At 34.7% G+C, this 6312-nt stretch overlaps 1 long non-coding RNA gene across 1 annotated transcript; it reads left to right on the forward strand.

The window, feature by feature from the left end:
- Positions 1-2523: 2523 nt before the first annotated feature.
- On the forward strand, positions 2524-5092 carry LOC146914162 (uncharacterized). Its single transcript, XR_015013997.1, has 3 exons — positions 2524-2710; positions 3816-3902; positions 4790-5092. It is a non-coding gene; the product is annotated as an uncharacterized LOC146914162 (long non-coding RNA).
- The last annotated feature ends 1220 nt before the right edge of the window (positions 5093-6312 follow it).

Below are 6312 nucleotides of genomic sequence, written 5' to 3' on the forward strand. Positions count from 1 at the left end.
CACCTAAGCCAAATATTTCTATAAACACTCCCTCCATAATTTTTTTTTAACTCCTACCGACATGGGCCGTAGGCCGTCCCACCCCGGCCTATGCCTAACGCTGGCCCTCGCTAGACCTAAAATTGAGTAAAAGAAGTACTCATAGACGGTGCTATTATTCTTAAAATATCTTTCATTGATACAATTTTTCTTAAAATATTTTTTATAAACAAAACTTAATTTGTACTCCATGTGTCTCTCATCTTTGTTCCTTTGAGCTTGAATTAACTAGGGAAGTGTTAAATTTGACGGAAATATGATTCTAACGGCACGAGTTTCATGAATTATATCCTAACTCCAAGTCCAACCTTTTTTTGAAGAAGCTAAATAGCCCACCTAAATTGGTACCGGAGAGAATCGAACCTGAAACCTTGCGGAGGAGCACACTCCAAGTCCAACCTTATTTTAGTCACCAAAACAAATGACCAACCTTATTGATTATTTTCCATCATATCATCGATGTAGGTTTTTCCCCAACTCCAAGGCTAAAGTTTTCATGTAGGAAAATTTCATGTCCCCGAGTAAGAGAATTAAAAACATATGTTTCAACATGATATAAATAACACATATATTCAAAAAAAGAAAACATATACTCCATGCATAATACACTATTTTTATGGGTGAATTCCATGTACACTACACATACTTCAATTTGTATGCATAGGAGTTGTAAATATATGACACAATGAAAGATGTATGAAATAGTGGATCTATGCCATTTCCATCCATAGTCATATTCTTCTTTTTTTTCTTGGTTACTACTCATTTCCATTTGCTTCTATATAAGTGATGCACACTGGCGCACATCTTAGCAAAAAGTTCAATCAATAGGGTAGCAAGGAAAATGACATAAGCTAAAGTAAAAGCAAATGCTTAGTACAAAGTTATTAATCACCAAAGAGAGATTTAAAATTGACCCAAATATATGGTCCAACACCTATCTAGTTGAATTTTAAGTAATACTTTTAAGAATAACTCATTATGTATCAATTTCCATAAACTTGTTACTTTTTTCACCCTATAAATTTCTCGCACACCATATTGGAATTCTAAAATCCGAAATGTTTAACTATTTTGTAGGGTTTTATGGGTTTTTTTTTTGCAGTTCGGATTCTATAATCCGAACTGCATAGTGTGCGCGAGAAATAAATATGGTGGAAAAAGATAGTGCCTTTGTGTTATGTATCAATGAGGTTGAGGGAAGAATAAGCATCAAATACAGTGTTTAGATCCCCAATGGTCATTACGTAATACTGATAACTACAATTGTATCCAATAAGGGTGGGCAATTTCGGGTCAACCTGAATTTACCCGATCAACCTGATACAAGTTTACACATTCGATTCACGCTAAAACGGGGGTTGTTGTTCTTCACCTGGGGGTTGTTTTATCTTGGTTTTTCGGGTCTCAAACATTGATTAAGTTTGAACCTTTTTAACCTTTGATATCTCATTTTTTCTTGGGAAGGGAAAAATAAGAAAAAACCCTTGAGAATCGAGGTCCGGGAGTTGTTTTCGTTACGGGAAGGTGTTAGGCACCCATAACGACTATAGTATCCTATAGGAACCGTCTTTACTTTCTACGCGCGCGCTTTATTTTTAAATGCTATTTGAAAAATGATATTTACACCTAAGAGTTTACTAAGTCATGAATTGGAGGGAGAAGAAGGTGTTTGAATTTTTATTTTATTGGACTTGGAGAAGTTTTGACTTCTTGCCTACATACCCTTTTAAGGGATCAAACTCCATGTAGTTCTCTTCCAAAAACGTTTTTGTTTTTGTTGGTTGATTTTAATTTTGAAAATGGAATTTTGAAGAATAAGAGAAAGAGGCCTCAAGGGCATAAGATTTGGAAAATGTGAGGTGGAATTAGTTGTTTTGCAAAGGAGGTCTAAGTATGATTAGAATTCATTGAGGTTTTTTGTAAGACCCGTAATTTAACTATGATTAAATCTAGGGCTTTATACTGGTTGAGCAATTTTACTATGTGAGATCTGGAATTGATTCACATATGTTGTTTTCTACTATGTATGATTGAGTATGATGTTCATAATGTTTGTTAAGCATGAATATGTTTTTGTGACTTGTGTTATGTGATATGTCAAGATTTTGTTTTTCTTTAATCTTGAGCATTTTTGTGAGTTTGAGATTCGGGTAGAATCAAATATGAATTCGCTTGCAAATGAAATATTAATGGACCTTGAGAGTCATTATATTCATCCAGGGAATTTACTATTCGTTTTGGGAATTTAACAATATCATACCTGCTGGTTGAGAAAAATTTCGAAAAGAAAATATTAGAGAATGAATAGTGGTTTTAGAGTAAGGAAGTAATTCTAAGATGTTTGAGACTGATTAGAAGTTCATCAGAGTTAGGATAGAACTTTATCAGTTACGTGTGCCTTAGACCACGAGAACCGGGTCCGGTTTATTTATGAACCATTCCACCTACTATATATAGTAAGTTTGTGGTCCAAAACTCACAAAATCACATTTTTCTCTCTCTCTCTCTCTCTTCTCTCCAAACCCGTAAGCTATCTTCCCTCCTCCATCTTCATCTTGTTTTGGCCATAACGTCTTCGTTCCTTGTCCGAATCGCGCAAACGAGATATCAAAACGAAGCTAGCGACGAATCCTACCTTCCTATGCGTGATTCACTATCATTTGATGAGGTATTCCTCTCCTTTTTCCTCTTTTAAATCACGGTTTTGATATTTGTAAGGGTAAGAGTGTCGAGTTTTGGTTTTCTTGCATGATGTTATGTATTAATGTTGTTGGGTAAGTCCGTATGAGTATAGATCTTAAAGAAAATTTAAGATCGGATCATTTTAAAATTTTAGTGTTTTTGGAAAAGTGTTGGACTGTGAATTTTATTTGATATTTATGCTTTAGACGAGTAAATGAGTTGATTCAACCGATTAGTTTTTGAAAAATGTTGTCCGGATGAAAGGGCTGCAACGTACAAGGGCATTTTCGTCATTTTAAAACTGTTGAAATGTGAAAATGAGTTGACCAATGGATTCGCGTCGTTGAGACAATCGAAATGGACCTATGGTTCGCGACGTTTCGACAACGGATGAATTTATTGGGATTTTCTTAAAATAATTTGAAGCTGACGCTGGAAGTGACTGCTGACACTATCAGAGTTCGAATTTTTTATGTTTGAATTGTTGAATGGTGAAAATATTTTGTCTGTGAATTTGTGTTAGGTTGACTGAGCCAGAGGCTCTGGTATGCGATGTAAACACAAAGGAGACTTTGTCAAAAATTCGTCAGATTCATTTTATCTTATTTTTGAGTGGTTTTGAAAAGAGGTTTCAAAATGGATAATATTTTGGGATTCACCTGAACATGAAAAGTATTTGTCAAATTGTTTAGAAATCTTTAAGGTCTCTCAGAAGACTTAGAGTATTTGAGAAAATATTTCCTTGGGTGATTTTAAGGAAAAATGCAATTTAAATTAGTCTCATCGAAGTATTTGGAGAATATTTTAGAAACATTGTTATTTTGAAATTGTCTAAAGAACAAAATGTTTTGAGTAGATAAATTTTCGAAAGAAAAGTCTCTGATGAGAGAGAGTTCTCCATAGTTACTTTTGTCAAATTTATGGTGATTAAGTGTTTTGAGAGGTTTTGAGACGAAGGCTCTTTTGGAAAACATTTTATTTAAGTTCTTGGAATTATTGAAGTTGATCATATTTCCGAGTGAGTTGAATTTCACCTAGAATGGGTAGGAAGCTTTAGAGCCGATATTTACCTAAGTTATTGTATCTGTTAGGATACTTAGCTCAAGGGTTTAGAGACGTTCCTGAGGTAGATGCTTACGAGTTGTAGAGCTGTACATTATAAGGAATGCTTTGCTCAGGTAAGGGGCACTTTCTTCAACATCATAGTTACTTAAATGCCTGGATGATGTATGTGCTATTGTGTGTATTGTGAATATGATATGTTAAGTGAATGTGTTTGCCCAGTGTGGGATTTGTTTGCAATCAACTTGATTATGATATGTTGATGTGCGTTGCTTTCATATGATTTGTGAATAAATATATGAAATGCATGTTGATTCATGAAATGTTGTTTGATATGAATTGAAAGATAATATGTGAACTGCCAGTTGAGACATGTTTTTATACTACATATGTTGAATGATGTATAAGAGTTGCATTTGCACATATTGAGTGGACAATATATGCTCATGCATTTCATGGTACGTGTTAGTCCGTTGGACGCACGGGTCTTATAGTACGCGGTAGTTCGTGGAGACGCACGAACGCGCGGGGTGTGGACTGCCGTGAAGGAACCCACCTTAAATCTATGAGATTGGGTCTTATAAGACGCGGTAGTTCGTGGAGACGCACGAATGCGCGGGGTGTGGACTGCCGTGAAGGAACCCACCTTAAATCTGGTCTTATAGTACGCGGTAGTCTGTGGAGACGCACGGACGCGCGGGGTGTGGACTGCCGTGAAGGAACCCACCTTAAATCTATGAGAATCATGATTTTCTTACCCTCTGCAGAGTGGATTATTCCGGAATCATTTGCATGTGATAGGCCAGTGGAGGTTGTATCACACATGTAGAGTCTGCATTTGCTAGGCTAATTGTGCATCATTATATTTTGTGTGAGGAATGTTTATGCTGATGCCATTTACCATGCTAGTATATATGCCTGCAGTATTTTGTAATTATGTTGTTATTAGATCGTGACCCTTTACATTAATCCGTGGATCGGGCTTTGCCCCATATCCAAATAGGGAGTGTGCTTTGCGGGAATAGCAAAGGCTTTGGAGGTGTATCAATTTGGCAGTCAGGCTTGATGCCATTGGTGGGATCTTGTACCATGTCATCCCAGTTCAGAGTTAAGGATCAACTTAGATGTTTTACTTGTGGTGTCTTATGTTTATGGATTTTTACTTCTTTTGTTTGGGCACCGCTGTAAATGATACTACCATGAGAAATGAATACTCGAACACTATTTTATGCTTTCGTAGTGCATGATTTGATATTAAAAGCTCATTGCCTAATATTGTTTTATAAAATGTGACATTTGATTCAAATTGTATTGTTGGTAATGCTTTCAAAATGTTTTACTTACTCTGATTTTAAATTAAAGACGATCCTGAATACTTTAGTGCATGGCATAGAGTTGCTTTAAAAAGAAAAAAAAATGCACTCTTGTTTTGAAAATCGGGGTGTTACATTTTTGTTTAAGAAAATAAAGGGAAAATTCAATGGGATTTTGATCCCAAGGTTTCTTTGGAAAATTATTTGAGTGAAGTTGTTCATGTTTTTTGGAAAGGAGAATTTTTCTAAGTATTGCGATTCCTAAGCATACATCTAAAACATACATTCCCTAAACATTCATCTAAAGTATCCATGCGATGTGTGTGCATGTGTCGGTGCTTGTGTTGGTGTACATCATTAGAGTCCATTGTCTTTTACATATGCCCTAGTTTACATGCTATGGTCTTGCAAGAATTTAAATTGCATAAAATAAAGTACAAGAAAACCTAAGGTTATACATGCTAAGTCTTGGCATGAAAATTAAAATGCAAGAAATAACACTAAAGCTAGAGAATGAAATATGCTTATGGAGTATATGAAACATGAAATGAGAGGGTTAGTAGCACAAGATATGATAGGGTAAAGAAATAAGGCAAGAAAATGTTGAACAAAAATGGTAAAATCAACAAGAACAAAGTATCAAAATACACTAAAAATTTACCATAACTTCTCAATATGCACATGACCTATAATTCTCTCATCATAGCACTTTTCTAAAGATTTTATTGCAGCCACAATGTGGGGATTATAGGAACATATCCAAGCCAAGAGTTATGACACACTTTTAGGCACATTTGACACTTTATTTTCACAAACAAATATTTACATGACTTGTAAAACAAGAAACTAACAACATTCATCACAACCAGTACCAATTACCCTAAACTAAGGACAAACACATCACAAAATTTATTCATCAAGTATCAATCATCATGAGACAAAATATTGGGATCAAACCATACAAAAACTTCACAAACATTGACAAAAAAAACACCAAAAATCACAAACAAAATCACCTATATTTCTATCCATTTTTTAGCATGTCAAAATATCCTAAAAAAAAACAAGTTTCAAATGCCAAAAATAATTGCAAAAGAGTCCACAAGGTTTTTAGAAATTTTTAACAAGAAATGAAAAAGAATTGAATTAACAAAGAACAAATTAGTTTCATGTATTTTCTTATCAAGATCAATATGTAAAACACATCAAAATT

The sequence above is a fragment of the Medicago sativa genome, chromosome 6 (genome assembly GCF_051527215.1).
Source record: "Medicago sativa cultivar Bolivia chromosome 6, Bolivia_mono, whole genome shotgun sequence".
Taxonomy (NCBI): domain Eukaryota; kingdom Viridiplantae; phylum Streptophyta; class Magnoliopsida; order Fabales; family Fabaceae; genus Medicago; species Medicago sativa.